Raw genomic sequence first — 19,027 nt, 5'->3', positions numbered from 1 at the left:
TAGTGCATCAAGTATCTAAACTTCTTAAACAGGCAGAGTGTGTTTTGCCTATCTTCCTGCATGTTTGTGTCACAAGCCAAGTTGGTATTATATTCTCCAATAGCAATGTAAAAGTACAATTTATCCAAATAAGTTGTAAGTCCTAACTTAACTGACTTATCTAGAAGAGGGAAGCAAGTTCTTGCGACAGAGACAGGGATGCTCTCTGCAGGTTCACTGAGGCAGTTGCTAGATTGAGACAATTTGCAAATAAAAGTTCTCAGAAGACAAGCGAGTCTGTACTGAGAAACAGGTCTATTCTGTGCCAGTTTTTGAGTGACCTTAAATACCTTTTATGTATTACTTTTATGTCTTCCTTGCTGATTCTTTACTGATCTCCAGGATTATACACTAGAATGACCTATTTGAGTGCCTGTTTGACCTTTTGACTGATACCATTGTAGCTCCACTGCATGCTAGTGTCTTTAAGATCCTGTTCACAGCGGGGCTTGCCTTTCCAGACCTCCCAGCTGAGGAAGGAGAACTCAGCTGTCCCAGTGACCTTGACCCAGAATGTTCCGCCTCAAACTGTATCTGCATTTCACAACCACCATTGTTCCCATCTTCTGCAGGGTCTGGATATAGTAGAGCTGTCACCTCCGGACCCAACCCTGTGTTTGCTCCATTGTGCCCTATACTGAGAGATCCGCCCTGACAGTCTTCTACAAAGCACCTCTGAGCCACCTGGTCACTTTCTAGCACTTGGATTGTCTTTCCTTGATCAAAATACATAACTCCCAAATGGGTGCTTCCTATAGGACACCTTAAAGTGGAGACCTTAGTATTTCCAAGTCAGCATTTCTTGTGTCAAGAAGACTGCTTAGCCAAAGTAGATGTTGATACTCTAAATGATTGACTGAATGAATGAATAAATGAATGAATGAATGCTTTCCAAGTTTTCAGCATTGGAGGATGGTGGCCAGATGGTAGTAAAAGCCTACCAAAGCAAAACTTTACAATAAGCAATTCATAACATGGGATAATTCAGACTGAGAAAACAGTTCATCAGAAGAGGTACTTTGCATCATGCATATAACCCTAAGGGAAATAAAATCAGTAAAATAAGCGAAATGTGACTGTCCCTTTCTAGCAACTTCCTCCACCATCTCCACCTCCTGCGATTTACACACAAAGCTAGAAAGAAGCCAAACAAATGCTTCTCATTGTTTTCTACCCAGAAAAGAGAAAGGAGGTAGCAAATTTAAATCTGTCAGGCAGACCCGTTGCTAACAGAGAAGCTAGATAGCTATATTTCAAAAAGAAGGACAAACAGTGGGCAACTTGAAAATTAATTAGATCAAGAGCAACCCTTCTGCTAAGCCAGTGACTTATAACTTCAGTTGGCTACATTATCATCATCCCAGATAACACTGAAGAGAAACTGTAGTTTCTCTTCAGATCATATAAATCTTTTTCCTTTTACAAAACTTATCACACTCTCATAGTCTCTCTGACACAAATAATGCATTACTCTACAGCTGTCTGAAACCCACCCCTTCTTTTGACTGCAGAAAACCTAATTCCCACTTAGTCCTGTATCTGAGGCTTTGAGCTCACTTGAGCCATTAAACATGGTGCTGACTATTAAGTAGTATGGGGGGGGGATTTATGGGAATTGTGCATGCCATTAGCATCAATCAGGAGTTTAAAGTATAAGTCTCTCATTTCTAATACAACACTATGCAAAATTAGACATCCAGCCAAACATAAAACCTGCCTTGGGGGAGCGAGCAGCTGAGAGTAACTGACAGTCTGGATAAAAAGTCAGTCAGTGGATCCAGGGCTCCACCAGGAATTTATTCACAAGGAATAAGCCTTCTTTATGTGTGACGTTGCATAAGAACCCTTTCCCTGCTTTAAAAGCAGTCCATATTCTACTGAACACTTGAATGAACACTATGTAATAGAAGGGTTGGACTATAGGATGTATGAAATATTGAGGGTTTATCTACCTGGATGAAGAAAGACCTCTGGAGAGACCACAATACCATACCTAACTACATAGGAGAATAATTTTTCACTATAAAGCAAATGAATTACAGGGATGTATTACATCCCTGTTTACTAAGACACTATGAAGCTCTAATAAGACACTGAATGAAGATGTTTATCTTGAGCTTTGCCCCCACCTGAAGAAAAGTTTTCATGCACTCCTGGGGAGGGAAGTTCCAACTTTACTTAATGTGTGAAGAAGCCTCTTCTCAGAAGAATGTCAAGGTACTCATTCCCCAAAGACTTTCCTCTGCAAAACACAAAAACGTTTCCCTAGACATCCCCGCTGCTGTGGTGATAGGTGACCTTGCACATCCTAAGCCCTTCTTCTGCCTGAGGCTATAAAAGACATGTGTACACTTTCTCCAGACAGCCTCATAGGACAAGTGTGAGAATACCAGGTTTTTGAGGGCAACTAGGAAAACCAAGAAAATCCATCTGATATCATTAGCATTATTCATGACACCCACAAATGTTGAGTCCAGAAGTCTGCACTGCACCCAGAGGCTCCTCAAATCTTATTCACTGTGACAGGGCACACTGCCAGCTATGCACACAGTGAGTTGCTTGTTGAGTTTCTGTCAGGTTGTCTGGATTCTGTTAATTATTTTCTAACATGGAACACACAGCCCAAAGAGCTTGTACCAGAAGGACATGAAAGGATGCCCCAAAGAGCAGTTCTGTAGTCCCCTCCTACCAATCTGCTTAACAAATCTGGATTATACTCAACAAACAATACAATTTAAAAATGCACCTCTGGCATTAGATGGCAGAAACAGAATGTCACAGACAGAGGAGCTGTGCCAATGACTATTGTGTGCATCTTACATGTGCAAACCAGATTCCATGCTAAATTCATGCAGGGCACTGGAGGAAGAGCTAAAGCAAAGCAGGAAGCTAGGAAGGTTTCTGAACTACTTCTCTTCAGCTGGTTTTGTGTTTGCACAAATGCAAACACAAAAGGGGGGAGGCACAGCGGAGATCTGTGAGAAGATGTCTTTGTTGATGTGCACCAGAAACTGCAGCAGGGATTACAAGGGATTAAAAAGGCCCCAGGAAGACTGCAGAGCAGGATGCAAACACACCTCCAAAGAGAAGAGGAGCCTTCTCCAAGATGAGAGAGTATGTGACCCACTTTCCTGACTTACAAAACAGTTGTCAAACCTGCATTGTTCTTCCCTACCAACTAAATCTCACCATTTGTCCTTTCTTTCCTCACTAGAACCTCTATGTCAAAGATGCTGTTCCTTCTTGACAGTTTTTTATGTATCTAAATGTCTCCCACTGCTTTGTACATGTGTGGAGGCCTGAAGACACCTCAAGCTTCAGTCCTCAGAAGCCATTCATTCACCTCACTGTCCTGAGGCTGGCTATTTAGGCTGAGCTGGCTGGCCAGGGAACCCCAGGGGACCTCTGTCTATGCCTCACCAGCTCTGCAGTTATACAATTATATGCACAAACCATCAAACCTGGCTTTGTTTTTAATGTGGGTTATAGGGATCGAACTCTAGTCCTATAAGCCTATCTTTCCCTGCTTCTTCTCAACACTTCCTCTCTGCCTGAAGTTCATAATCCAGAGTCATCCTAAATGCTTCAGCTTTGTGGATCAATGTCAAGTAATACGGTCACCTAATTCTATCATATTTAGTACTTTATCTGTTACTTGGCACTATCAGTGATTCTTAAATCTGCAGGAAACTATGAATCTGGTGTTATGGTTTCAGTCATAAGAGACTTGACGTAACCCTACCAGTATTAAAAGTGACATTAATAGGCAGGAATCAGGGTCAACTCTAGATGAAATTTAACACTGAAAAAAACTGAAAGCTTTCGTGCATAGGCTATGCGAGCCTCTTAGACACAGTGTGTGAGATCTAAGAGTTGATGGGACTCTTAGATGCACAGGGTGGCGATCTTTGCTCTTTCTCATTAACAGTGAGTTGAGGTAAGACTATTAAAAGGAAGATTGGGAGTTTAAACTGGACCATGAGAAATCTAGTCTAATCTGGCTATTAGAGCCAGTCAGTCTACTCAGATAATCATGTATAGTTCATTTCCAAAATAAACGGGCATACCTCAGAAGGACTCAGGAAGAACTCGCAGGACCTAGGAGCCAAATCAAGAAATGAAAGTCGGATGGACAGAGGCAATCTGAAGAAGGCTGATGGGTGGTCATGGTAAAGTCTTCACATATGAGGAAGATGCTCTGCAGAGGAATCAAATGTGTTCCACTGTCTCAAGGGAGTAAAATGTACACCGTGAGCATTTATATTATCAGCTTGGCAGGATTTATAACTATCTAGGGGACAAACTCTGCATATCTGTGAGGGACTTTCAAGATTACATTAACTGAGGTGGAAAGACCCAACTTCATCCTATGACTGAACAAGAGAGAAATCCACCCAAGCACCAGTGTTCACCTCTCCCTGCTTCCTGCTGGTGCCTCCAGTGCAAACAGCTGCCATGCACTCCAGCTACCAAGCCTGCCCCAACATGATAGCCCATCTCCTCAAACTGTCAGCCAAGGAATCTTTCCCTTCCTGAGGTTGATTTCTTGGGCATTTTGTAACAGCAACAAGACAAGTAACTAATACATAATGATAGAAAATGAAATAACAATTCACTTTGGGCTCAAGATAGGATGGGTTTTGTAGCAGTCAGAACAATACACACAGAGAAAGGCAGGTTGGCAACGATGAACATTCCATCTTGGTAGAACTTTGCAGCTAATGGTGGCAAAACACGTTAATCTCAAACTCAGAGGGACAGAGTCTCTGCTTCCAAAGCACAGGAGCCAACCGTGAGTGGGCTCCAACTATGGTACAGAAGTACATCCTTTGTAATCCTTGTGACAATGTGAATAGGCACACACTCTGCTCAGCTGAGACATGCTCACAAGGGTAAAGCGACTTTCCTGAAATAAATGGTCATGATGAAATTCAACCCCGGATGTAAACCTTTCCCACAGGGCTTGGCCTTCTGCTCAGCAGTGGATTCTGCTCTTTCGGAGTAAAACCTCCAGTGGGGAGATCCCAGAAACATTGTGAGACAGAGAAGGACCATCTGGACCAGACTCGGTAAGCCTCCACTTAGGTTTTCCCTCTTGTTCACACTTTGTGACCTGGTAAAGTCACTGTACCTCGGATTTCTTTTCAGCCATGTACTTTGTTTTAAATATGGCTTTATGTAGTCAAGGCTGGCCTCAAACACACTATGTAGCTGAGGAGGACATTGAACTTCTGCTCTGCCTGCCGTCTCCTAAGTGCTGGAATGATAGCCATACCATCATGCCTAGGTGCTTTTAATAGCAATCCATCTTGTACAGATTTTCTGTAAACAGCCAGATAATAGTCTGTAAAGTATTTCATGAAGTCATAAATGCTGTTTTACAAGAGCAATGTTATTAGTGTTATTAAGGAAAAGAGATGCTCTTATCTTCGCCAAATAACCTAAAAGATACTTTCATTTGAAATATTTTCAGACAAACTGCCAAAGTCCCACTTGGCTTTACTGGCTAAGCACACTTCCCATTTCAGCTCTCAATCTCTTTAAATGAGGATTGCAGAAGCTTCAATGTGAAGAAAAGTTGAGACTGAGCCCCCAAACCACTCTGTCAACAGTACCACCAGCAGCAGTGTGAGGCCACAGACAACTCTGTCATCTTCTCCAGGGGTCCAGTCAAACCGTACTGTGCACAGTGTCTAAAGATGCCCCAGCTAGTTGCTCATGTTGCCAGTCTTATTCCCTGAGATGAAGATTTAAGTGGTCTTCCTATGATAGATCGAAAGCCTCCTGCTCATGTAGGACATACTTTGGTAGCAGGGACTCTTAGGTCAGAAAGGACATTGAACATCTTCTAATCCCACCTCCATCTGCTACTTGTTACATTAATACACAAGTATTCAAAAGCCATCTGTCAGCAGTAAGCAGGCATACTTCCTCATTTAACAGCTTGAAGCTTCTCAAAGCAAAGCATAGCTCCCCGAAGGCCTGAAGATGGACATTTCCACATAACCCATGTTGTATGGAATATGTCAGGGTCTAGCAGCTATGGTAAGGAACAAAGGAAAAGTTTCATACTCAACTCTCTCTCCCCCTCCACCTTTAGATTTCTTTAGGTTTTACACACCCACAGACTGCAAGCCTACACACTTGTCCCAAAGCTGGTGTGTCTACAGTCCAAGACCAAATCCATATTCTTTCTAGGACTCTTTTTTTTTCATGGTTTTTAATACTTCTTTAATATAATTTTTATTTATTACTATTTATTCACTTTGTATCCCAGCTGTAGCCCCACCCTCATCCCTTCCCAATCCCGTCCTCCCTCTTTCCCTCTTCTTCTCCAATGCCCTTTCCCCAGTCTACTGATAGTGGTGGGCCTCCTCTCCTTCCATCTGATCCTCGCCTATCAGGCCTTCATCAGGACTATCTTTCATTGTCTTCCTCTGTGGTCTGGTCAGGCCGCTCCCCTCTCAGGGGGAGGTGATCAAAGAGCCAGCCACTGAGTTCATGTCAGAGACAGCTGCTGGGACTCTTGATGGAAGTTTATTTGAAGACTTGGAATGTAAGCTCTCTTAGCAATGCCCAAACTTGGCTAGGCAATGGGAGAACTTCATGTGTTTCCTAGAAGTACAAATTTCTGGGTCCCTCAGAAATCAAACTTACATGTGCTAATCTGATCTTTTGTAGACAAGAATCACTGATGGATGTCTGACTTATCTGTCCCCACATAACAGTCAGATTTGTGTGGGGATCTTAATGCATCCTTGACACAGTCTTACTTTGTCCAAGAAAGCTTGTCATTTAGTAGTTAGGACTTAAGGTCATGCCCAAGGTGGAATTTAAAGTTTGAAAGTGAAATTTGCAATTTCTGCCCTGTAAGACCACTTCTAAAGATTTTTTCTACTTTAATGACAGAAAATTTTAAAAAGGAAAACAATACAAAGGGAAGAAAACCTTTCCTCATCCTATCTTTTATGAAGTATATGAAGAAATCAGAGTTCCTCTAATCATACCCATTAGCAACTGTTACACAGATGGCAAATGAAGAGATCAATGACAGGTAAGTAGAGAGAGAGAATTATGCTATATATAAACACATGTATATGTTCATTGTAGGGTTTGGAGGAAGAAAGGAGAATAGTGAAATGATGTAATCATATTTTTAACCTCAAATCTTTAATAAAAAGAAATATAAACTCTAGTGAGATGGATAGTCGCCATTTTCCCCTCCAGGTACATTTTGGTTCTTCATTGCCTTGCTTTGCAGGTCAGAAGATTAGCCTGTGGATATCTATTGGTTCTTCTCTGGCACAGTCCCAAGTGATTCAACCAAATGTAAGTACTATCAGTAGAGAAGGCAGGGCTGAGGCTGCAGTGAAAGCTAATGAATAAGGGGCTCATCATGATTGCCTGGTGCATAGCACATGGCACTAGCCAGGTGATGGTAGATGCCTATGAAAAAGACAGAACATGGTGAAAGCGCTGCTTTAGGCGGACTCTTCCTCTCGGCTGCTGTCCTCGGTCTTCCCAACATAAATGTGTCAATACAAACTTGATTGTTTTTTAATAATATTTACAGAGAGGACAATGCTATGCCTTAACTTCTGCTTTGCAGCATATACTCTGAATTATTCATTTAGTTCAAGGCTGTTTCTTTTAAAAAGTAATCATCGTCTTCTTGAATGAAATTTTTGTTTTTTCATGCTATCAGTCCTGTCAGACTTTAGAAGTTCAGTCACCAAGAAGAGCAAAGCAATTTAGATAAAATTTCCTGTTCTGAAGGAAGACTTTGTTATTAAATGTGAGGCATTCAATAGTAACTGCCAGCTGTTTAATCAAAAAGTGATTGTTCATTGTAGAGGGAAAAATTGGAATCTGGAAAACAATGGGCTACAACTCGAGGCTCAGGAAGTGCCGAATGAAGTTGCAAACTCCTTTCAAACTCTTCTCACCATTTAAACTATAATGGCCCATCTCTGATAAGGCATTCACAAATGATCACAGGAAAATCAATGTGATGGTTAAATCTCTACTTCTCCTTTGAGTCACTCTGTGTCTTTGTGGAATCTATGTTCACACTACAGGGTACAAACTAAGAGAATTTGCAGACATGCCTCAAATAACCCTATCATTAGGAACACACAAGTGGCTCCTTTAGTTTCCAAGACCAAAATAATTGAGAAAAGAAAATTAAGGAAGTGAAAGAAGAAAAAATTACTAGTAAGAGAAGAAGGTTTGAAGGAGAGTTGTAAAAAAAAATAGATACAAGAGGCTCTGCTGCAAATTCTAGGCTCAAACAATGTGGGATGTATCCTTGAATAAACCATGCCACCTCCTTACAACAGCCACATCAGATACACGCGCGCGCACGCACACACACACACACACACACACACACACACACACACTGAAAAGTAACCAGCTGAAGTTACTCAAGTTGATCTCTGTCACTTACCATCAAAAAGTCTTAAATAACCTACTAGTGTGTGGGGAAGAATGGATTAGCTGTCAAACAATCCCTCACTCCAATAAAGCCCTGCATGCAATAAAGGGGGAAGCTTGCTTTGCAGGGGAATGGAGGGTGGCACCTTCCTGCATGCTTTGTGTTTACGTCATGTACACCCTGTGACATGACCAGGAGCTTATGTCCTTATAGACAACTGGATAATAGAACTTGGTTCTTACATGCCTTGCCCTGGTGAGGACCTAACTCAGTTCTTGCAACACAATGAATGCTCAAGAATGGTGGCTTCTTGTTGTTGTTGTTATTGTTGTTAGACAGAGTTTCTCTATGTACTCTTGGCTGGCCTATATTCACTTTGTAGACCAGGCTGGCCTTAAACTCACAGAGATCCACCTGCCTCTGCCTCCCTAGTGCTGGGATTAAAGGTGCTCATCACCACACCCGGTGAACAGTGGCTTCTTTTTCACTTTTTTTTTTTTTTTTTTTTTTTTTTTTTTTTTTTTTTTTTTTTTTTTGGTCTTGGCACTGCTGGTATGTTATTCTGAATAGTTTCTTTATACAGCCCACTTCCTATGAATGTACAGTGGATAAATGGGCTTATTCTTTATGTCTCATACATAGATTAATTATTTGTCATCCAAATGTTGGGAACCTAATGATATTGTGTGGTATTAAAAAGTCAGACACAGGAATGACAAATGCCACATTTACTCTTACATATGGAAGCTAAAAAATAAAAAGTCAAATTAAAAGAGACTAAAGAAGTCACGACCGGATGCTCAGAAGGGTAGCCCGAGAGGAGAGGTTTGGAGAATGGGTACCGAAGCACAAACAAAAAAGATTCCAGTGTACCCATATATCGCTATAGTTCACAAAACCGGCTGCATATTTTATAAGGAACTAAACATTAGAAGCTCAAAGGTTTTAAAATAAAGAAACAGGGACCAGCAGTATGGCTCAGTGGATAAAGACACTTGTCACGAACCTGGATAGACCTGGGTTTTGTCCCCAGGACCTGCACAGTGTGAGGAAGGAACACACCCTTTCAGGTCACCCTTTAATCTCTGTGTGCACCTCAGTGCCTGTGCACACGCACAACACATCATTTCTTAATTTTTAAATTAATTTATTTTTTTATTAATTACAATTTATTCCTTTCGTATTCCACCTGTAGCCACTCCCTCATCCCCTGCCAATCCCTCTCTGATCACCTGCCCCTGAGGGGGGAGCAGCCTTACCAGGCCACAGAGGAAGACAATGCAGCCAATCCTGATGAGACCTGATAGACTAGGGTCAGAGGGAAGGGGAGGAGGACCTTCCCTCTCAGTGGACTGGGGAAGGGGCATGAGAGGAGAAGAGGCACATCATTTTTTTTAAATTAATGATCAGAAATACCTTGATTTGATAAAGACATGTTACATTGTATGTACTGAATCTCTTACCTTTCAACAGGTTCTATTGTTATGTTTTCAAAAAATTAGATAAAACTTTTAAATTGCTTTGTCAGTATTTTTAAAACTAGATTGATAGAAAAGTTGAACTGTAGGTTGTTGTTTGAAAGAGAAGTATAAGAACACGTCCCCGAGCAAGTGAGAGTTACATCCACACTGCCCCGGTTGCTTTGACTTTCCTCCATCTCTTCATAGGGATTCATAAACAACTCTCTCACCACAACACGCACTGGTTGAGAGTCGAGCTTAATACTAGTGCTCATGTTCTCCTGCATGCTCAGGTATCGCATGCTCAGGTATTTGCAGCTTCGGGAAGCTGCACATGTTCTGTGGCTTCCATCCTTTCTGCATGCTGGTCTCTTGATTCCAGACACCTTTTAGCATGTCAGTGGCCATGGAATAAACAAAACTCAGCATGGCTGTCAACTGCAAGGCTCTTCTCATTCTGTCTGAGTTTTATTGAAAGTACTATTTTTTTGTCTTATTTTGTAGGTTGCTATCAAGCTGTCATATGTCAACTTGATTGTTTTTTTTTCTTTTACTTTTTGAGTATTTTTTAACTTTTAATTATTACAGTTTTACTTTGAGTTTTTATTTTTCTTTTTTGTAATTTATTTATTTATTCACTTTATATCCTGATTGCAGCCCCCCTCCTCTCCTCCCAGTCCCCTTCCTTGCACATCCCTCATACATCCTCCCTACTCCTTCTCCTCAGAGAAAGAGGAGGTCCCCATGGGTACCAGCCTGCCCTGGCACATTAAGTCACTGCAGAACCAGGCACATCCTCTCCCACTGAAGCCAGACAAGACAGCACGCTTAGGGGAACAGTATCCAAAGGGAGGCATCAGAGTCGAGAGGGCCCCACTCCAGTTGTTGGGGAAGCCACATGAAGACCAAGCTGCACATCTGCTACCTATGTGCAGGAGGCCTAGAACCAGTCCTTGCATGCTTTTTTGTTGGTTTTTTAAATAAATGATTTTCATTCACTTAAACTCACCTAATAAGTGAATTTTCCAAGATTCGTGATGGGATGCTGTGTACCCATAGTCCTTTTGTTTTCTGGCATGCTAAGTTCAACAGCCTTTGTGAGATGCACTTCATATATGACAGAATTCATCTACTGAATGTATATACTTTGTATTATATCATTAATTTTTGTTATAAATTATTTATAAAAAACCTGCCACTTCATTTGTACTTAGTTGTAAGATTCAGCAACATTAATTATATCCATTGTACTGTATGACAACTGTTTCCAAATCTTGTCTTCACTCCAAACAGAAACTCTGGCCCTATGAAGCAGTACTCTGTCCTCTACCCACCAGCCCTTAAACCTCTGCTCTGCTTTCTCACTTTGACCTTCTTTGTGGATCTACATGTTTCCTTTAAGTGAAATCATGCTTCCTCATCAACAATTTATCCTCCTCCTTCCTCCTCATCCTTTTCCTTCTTCTCTTCCTTCTTCTCCTCCTCTTTCATATATATTTTTTCTTTTTTATTTTTTTATTTTATTTTTTTTATTAATTACACTTTATTCACTTTGTATCCCACCTGTAGCTCCCTCCCTCTTCCCCTCCCAAACCCATCCTCCCTCCCTACTTCTACTCATACCCCTCCCCCAGTCCACTGACAGAGGAGGTCTTCTTTTCCTTCCTTCTGATGCTAGTCTATCAGGTCTCATCAGGAGTGGCTTCATTGACTTCCTCCGTGGCCTGGTAAGACTGTGCCCTCCTGAAGGGGAGGTGATCAAAGAGCAGGCCAATCAGTTCATGTCAGAGACAGTCCCTGCTCCCATCACTACCTTCTCCTCCTCTTACTCCTTCTCCCTCTTCCTCTCTACTTGGAAACTAGTATAAAACTTGGCAGGAAACATACTCAAAAGCACTAAAAGGAAGAAGAGCATTTCTATCACAATGTCACTCAAAATACATTTGACGAACAGTTCACCATTGGATCAGACCCTATTGTACATTACAATCTACTGGACACCATGTTGGTTTTATTTTCCAAACAAGACTTTAAACTTCTAGGAACATAGGGTGTGCCTTTGCCCCCACAACCCCTATGGCATTATTTTGGCTCAAGAGATGGATACTTGACACTTTCTTGAAACAGTAAATAGGAATTGTCAACTAAATATTCTGTACATCAGAAGATGAAGCTGAGGGAAAAACGGGAGCAGCTTTCCCAGACCTTACCTTTTCCAACCCCATCAATGAGGTTTTTATGCAAACAAATCCTATTTCTGAGTCATGGACCCTGACACAGAAATGTAACCTCTCAGTAAAATGAGGAAAATGATGCCTCAAGAGTTTTATGTGATACATAAATAATGCTTTTTTTTTTAACCACAAAAGGTGGCTTGTAGCAGCTATTCACAAAAAGGCATCTTATTACTCTTCCTACTAATTCTCTTCCTTTTTATCATGGACTAAACACAACCAACAGAAGATCCAGCAGCACTTCCTGTCAGCACAACAGCTATTGCTGTCCTCACTTTACTTGTCTGTACAAAGGACACTACCATTTCACTTTCACCATTTTGTGGTTCTCAAAAAGGCAGGTCATCATCTTAACATTGGCTTTGATGTAGTCTGCTTTGGTTTGGACCAACAGTATGGTGACTCCTCTTTCTCCTCTATAGGTATTTAGTATTCATGATGGTTTAGCATGCTCATACATTCTGAAGAATTGCTGACATCTTAGGAAACATCAACAAAGAGAGATAAATAAATATATAGGTGACATGAAAAATTCAAGAAGGGAAAACAAGATTAAGAGCAGGATGAGGGGCCCCTGCTCAGTGGTTCGTGGCTAAGAAGGCATTTCAATACTCAAGTGAAGTGAAGAAACAAGTCATAGATATGTCCATATGCATGGTTATACACTCACACAGAGAGAGAGAGAGAGAGAGAAAGAAAAAGAAAGAGAACAAGTGGAGTACTCAGGGTACACTAATGCTCTAGGAACAAAACAAATCTGGAGTAGAGCAGGAAGGAAGACAGTATAGGAGTTTGGGGTATAGAATCAAGGAGCTAGGTCACCTTAGGTCACCAAACCAGCCCATGACACAATCTTTTACTTGAAGTGAGGTGGAAAGCTCCAGAGAATTTTGAGTGGAGAGCTAATGGCATCTAATTCAAATGGATGACCCTGGTTGGTAGGATTTGCAGAAGCCTCTTATAAACCACTGCAATGGCATAGGTGAGAGCTGGTGAGAGCTGGGAGCAGGTTCACAGTTAGGGAAGTATAAAACTCATCAGATTCTTGATACACTACAGAGCTAAACTTAACAGAACTTACTGATAAGTTGGAGTATATGTTCATTAATGAAAGACTACTCTGAGTTTGGAATTGGGACATAATAACTCAGTGAAGAATCTGGAAAAGAGGAACTTCCAAATACAATGAAAAGAATGCACAGACCCAAGAAGATAAAGAATGAATAATGAAATTGATGATGTAGAAGTCTTTGGTGATCTTTGAAAATTGCTTTGACAAATTTTATAGCTCTATGTAAGTGTATATATACCATGTGTGCCTTTCTCCTTCTGGGATACCTCACTCAGAATGATCTTTTCTAGATCTCACCATATGCCTGCAAATTTCATGATTTCCTTGTTTGTAATTGCTGAGTAGTATTCCATTGTGTAAAAGTACCACAATTTCTGTATCAATTCCTCGGTAGATGGACATCTGGGTTGTTTCCTGGTTCTGGCTATTACGAATAAAGCTACTACAAACACGGTGAGCAAATGTCCTTGTTGTGTACTGGAGCATCTTTTGGATATATGCCTAGAAGTGGTATATATGGATCTTGAGGAAGCACTGTTTCTAATTGTCTGAAAAAGCGCCAGATTGATTTCCAAAGTGGTTGTACCAGTTTACATTCCCGTCAGCAATGGAGAGGGTTCGACTTTCTCCACAACATCTGTGCAGGGGTTTTAGGTTATCTCCATGCATAGTCCTTGGTTGGAATAACAGTCTCAGGAAAGACCCCTGTGCTCAGATTTTTTTGGTTCTGTTGTTCTCCTTGTGGAGTTCCTGTCCTCTCCAGATCTTACTGTTTCCTACTTCTTTCCTAAGATTCCCTGCACTCTGCCCAAAGGTTGCCCATAAGTCTCAGCATCTACATTGATAGTCTGCAGGGCAGAGCTTTTCAGAGATCCTCTGTGTCAGGCTCCTGACTTGTTCCCTCTTTTCTCCTTCTCCGGTGCTGTTCCCTCAGGTACCATTTACCTTGTTTTGAGACAGAGGCAGTCATGGCCTAGAGCTTACCACATGGGCTAAACTGTTTGCTGTGAAGAGACACCATGACAAAGGCAACTTTATAAAAGAAATTATTTAATTGGAGGCTTGGTTGCCCTTATGCTCATGAGGCCCATGGAGATATGCATGGTGATAGAGCAGTAGCTCAGAGCTACATCCTGATCAACAGGCAGGGGAAGGGAAGACTTGGCCTGGCATGGGCTTTTGAACATCAAAGCCCACTCCCACTGACATGCTTCGTCCAACAAGTTCATACCTACTAGTACTTCCAATCCTTCTCAAATAGTGTCACTCCCTGATGACTAAGCGTTTAAATATCTGTGAGCCTATGAGAGTTGTTCTTATTCAAACCACCATAGTTACTTACTACCTTTTCAAAACTTATTTTTGGTGTTCCTGGAAATCAAACCTGTAGTGAGAATCTTGGTTTCTTCAAAAACCTATAGATGACATGTCTTTGTTTTAATCCCAGGTAGGAGATATTGGGCTGCTTCAAACTGTCCACAGCAGTTAACTATGATTTGTGCTCTGGCAGAGGTATGATTTTGCCAGGGGAAGACAGTTTACATTTGGAAGTCTGGGGACTCTCTAGAGGGTATATAAGTGCCAGAGACCCGAATAAGGCGGCAGCTACTGTTCCTGTTACTGTTGCTGGTTTCTGGTTGCTGGATTTCCAGGGGCTGGTTGGCACTATCCTGACAACACCTCAAGGAACTCAATGTCCCTAAACAGCAGGAAGTATAGTCCAATGATATCAATGTCTCCTTTCCCCACTATCCTTCTTTCTCTCCTACCCAGTGTTGGGCTTGGAACTATAGGGGTGCTGTAGGGAGGTAGGAAAAGGAACCTAATAAAATAGCCAAAAGTATAGTTACACAAACCCAGGGCCTTGCACATACTAGGCAAGCATTTTGCCACTGAGCTATGACCTTAGCCCTCATTTCACAAAGAAACAAATAAAGACATTATGTAACTAACTTGAGCAAAGGGAGAAAACTGGAAACTCAGCCTAAGAGCTCCCTCATAAAGGCATCTCTGCAGCCACTGTTCGTTTTGCCTTCCCCATTTCCAGGACAAGACTATTAACACATTCCCAAATCCTTCAACAGGTGGTCAGTTCCTTTGCTTACAAGGGCCTGGAGTTTTTCAGACTTTGGAACTGTGGGTTTATGCCCACCTCAACAAAAATTACTTTTATTAATTCATTCATGCACTTAACAAATGTTGCTGAGTGCCTACTCAACGTCAATTATGTGTCAGGGGCAAGGTATTCATCACTAAAATAAGACAAACTGAAAGGACCAACATTCTCCATTGTGGACATGAAGTGACGGGAGACATACCGCAAACTGCGAGACAGGTGAGTAAGTGATAAAGGTCATTTCACCTCCTTGACGGCAGCAGCAGGAGAGGTGTGAGAAAGTATGATCCCTACAAAGCTTCCTACAGCCCAGTCATCAAGATGCCCAATGTGAGTACTGTTGCCCTTTCTCTTTGGGAGCAAGTGTAAGATGACATCAGATACAACTAATGCGGTTTACTCCCATCAAGAGCTGTGGAGTCAGACGATAGACAAACAAAGGCTCAAGGGTCAGACTTTCAGCTCCTATTCCTCAGCACTCTTTTGACAGTTTCTCCTTTTCTGGCCACATAGCTCTATTTCCCAAAGGCCTTGTCATAGACTCTACCTTAACAGAGAATAATTTTATCACAGAAAAAGTTGTCCATGTTTCTGAGGAATGGCCCTGTGGGCTCCTATAAATGAAAAAGGAGATCCTGTGGGATCTGCTTTGGAAATGTATCTGCTGGTTCACCCTCCTGTCAGAGGTGCTTTTCCTCTATGGTGCTAAGGGGTGGAGGGGCTGCAGAGCCCTCTCATGTCCAGTCTCAAAGCCTTGCACCTTCTCCAGTACCTGACTCTGGCTCCTGACCTTGCAGAGCAATATAAAGTTCTCCCTTGTGCATATTCTATTACAATTCATGAGGAATGTCCTCAATGAGTTCTTTGCTGGTGGGGTAAACACAAGCAAGCACTATTATCACCCTCAGTCCTGATGATAAACTCAAGATTCAAGGGAAGGAGGAAAACCCACACCCAAAAACACACAGCTAGAGAGTGGAGAAGCTGAAGTGTGGTCTGTAATGAGAGAGTTACAGGTTGAGATTTGACCACTTGGAAAGACAATAATATACATTCCTCTCTTGACAGACACTGATTCCATAGCATAACTGTTGTGACCAGTGCAACTTAAGGGTTTCCTGCACAAATGCCCAGTGGTAAACTGTATGAATCCTAGCATATAGGTAAAATCATGCTATTATAATAAAAATGGTCAATATATAATAAAAGGATTGTTCACGTAACTAAGCTCAGGGGCAGGTAAGTGTGAAGAAATGGTTTGGTGCCCTGCCACTCTTAAAAAGTTAAGGGCACCCAGCTATACCACTGCTAGGTATATATCCCAAATTTGCTCAAGTAGACAACAGGGATATTTGCTCAACCATGTTTATAGCAGCTTTATTTGTAATAGCCAGAACCTGGAAACAACCCAGATGTCCATCAACAGAAGAATGGATACAGAAATTGTGGTATTTTTACACAATGGAATACTACTCAGCAATCAAAAAGAAGTAAATCATGAAATTTGCAGGCAAATGGTGGGATCTAGAAAAGATCATTCTGAGTGAAATATCCCAGAAGGAGAAAGACAAACACGGTATATACTCACTTATATAGACCTATAAGATATGATAAACATAATGAAATCTATACACCTAAAAAAGATTATCAAGAGAGCGGACACAGGGTAAGATGATCAATCCTCATTTAGAAAGACAGATGGGATGTGCATTGAACGTATGACAGGAGTCTACTGCAGAAGGCATCTGAAAGACTCTACCTAGCAGTGTTTCAAAGCAGATACTAAGACTCATAACCAAACCTTCGTCAGAGTGCAGGGAATCATATGAAAGAAGGGGAGTTAGTATGATGGGGAAAGGATAGGAGTTCCACAAGGACCAAATATATCTGGGCACAGGGTCTTTTCTGAGACTGACATTCAACCAAGGACCATGTATGGATATAACCTAGAACCTCTGCTCAGATGTAGCCTGTGGTAGCTCAGTAACCAATTGGTTTCCCATAGTGAGAGGAACAAGGACTATTTCTAACAGAACTCAACGGCTGGCTCTTTGACCTCCCCACCCCCAAGGGAGGATCAGTCCTGCTAGGCCACAGAGAAGGACTTTGTAGCCAGTCCTGAAGATACCTGATAAAACAGGGTCAGATGAATGGGGAGGAGGTCCCCCCATCAGTGGACTTGGAAAGGGGCATGGTGGAGATAAGGGAGGGAGGGTGGGAGTGGGAGGGAATGAGGGAGCGGGATACAGCTGGGATACAGAGTTAATAAAATGTAACTAATAAGAAAAAATAAAATAAAAAAGTTAAAGGCATTTGCATGAACTCTTATCTTCCTGAATATAAAAAGTCAAAAAACTTGATTAGAGTCTATAGCCTTTAACAAGGGACACAGGCAGCCAGCCAGTGCTGATGCTGCAGAAGAACTAGTCAAATAAATGGTCTCTTCATTCCCCCAAGATCCTGACTATCTTTTCTGATATTGCAATTGACAAAATTTCATGAGAAATCCAGACATCCTGCCAGCACATGAAAGAGGGAAAACAGGAGAGCAGAGGATATTTCCAGAGAAGCAAATGTAAGTCACTCTGGATGGGCTCCCAGGGTGACCTCCTTCATCCCAACCCCCACCCATCCCCAGAAGAGATGGCTGCAGCTGAAACTCAAGCTTGTTCTGCTTTGAAATAAGTGGCATTTTGGTTAATTCAAGTGGCTGTTCATCCTGTAAACACTGGGTCACCTTTCCCATGAGGTGCTTAGCAGGAATGAGTTTTAAAGCAGGACTCCATCACATAATTTGCATGTTTAACAGCTTTATGGAAACTGTAAAGGTTGTGTTCATTTACTACTACAGATTTTAGCTGAGTGGAGCTCTGAGCCCATCTGAGATGTCAAATTCCACTTCCCTGCTGCTCTGGCTTGATGCTGGCCAGAATCCAACACACAGGACTATTATGGCAGGAAGATTCAAACACCAAGGTTTCTCAAGGAGTCAAGATGAGAGAGTGCCATAGCTAGGTGCCTAGTGCAGTCATCATCAGAGAGGCTGCCTCCAGCAGCTCCTGGGAATGGATGCAGAGACCCAGAGTCAAATTAGAGGTGGAGAGAAGGTCCAGGTTGGAAGTCTCCATCAGGTCTCTCCCCTTTGGGAGCTCAGGGGGACTCCGTGGAAAAGAGGAGGAGGAATGGAAGGAGCCAGACGGGTCAAAAACACCAGAAAAGCACAGCCCACAGAATTAACTAAGCAGGCCTCATGGGAGCTCAGAGACTGAAATGCTATCGATGACCCTGCATGGATCTGTGCTAGGACTTCTGCATATATGTTACGGTTGTTAGCTTTGTGTTGAGGAAACTCCTGACAGTGGAAATATCTCTGACTAATTTGCCTACGTTTAAGACCCTTTTTCTTCTACTGGATTGCCTGATCCAGCCTTAAAGTGATGGTTTGTGCCTGGTCTTATTGTATGTTGTTGTGCCATGTTTGACTGATATCCCTAGGAGGCCTGTTCTTTTCGAAGGAGGTGGGTGAGTGAATCTGGATAGGAGGAAAAGTAGGGAAAGGTAGGAGGGACAGAGGAAGGGGAAGCTATGGTTGGGATATTTTGTATCTGAGGAGAATAAATAAATATAAAAAACTAAGAAAAGTAAAAGAGCATAAAACAGCAAATGTCA

General features: G+C 41.9%; 1 protein-coding gene across 2 annotated transcripts in view; it reads right to left on the bottom strand.

Annotated features, from left to right (window-relative positions):
- Nell1 (neural EGFL like 1) overlaps window positions 1–19,027 on the bottom strand; it is a 950,996-nt gene that overhangs the window by 735,589 nt on the left and 196,380 nt on the right. The window lies entirely within an intron of this gene.

Source organism: Psammomys obesus, unplaced genomic scaffold (genome assembly GCF_907164565.1).
Source record: "Psammomys obesus unplaced genomic scaffold, mPsaObe1.curated_primary_1811, whole genome shotgun sequence".
In the NCBI taxonomy this organism is placed as follows: Eukaryota; Metazoa; Chordata; class Mammalia; order Rodentia; family Muridae; genus Psammomys; species Psammomys obesus.
The sequence above is the reverse complement of the archived record's forward strand: the minus strand, read 5'-3'. Positions and strand labels throughout refer to the sequence as shown.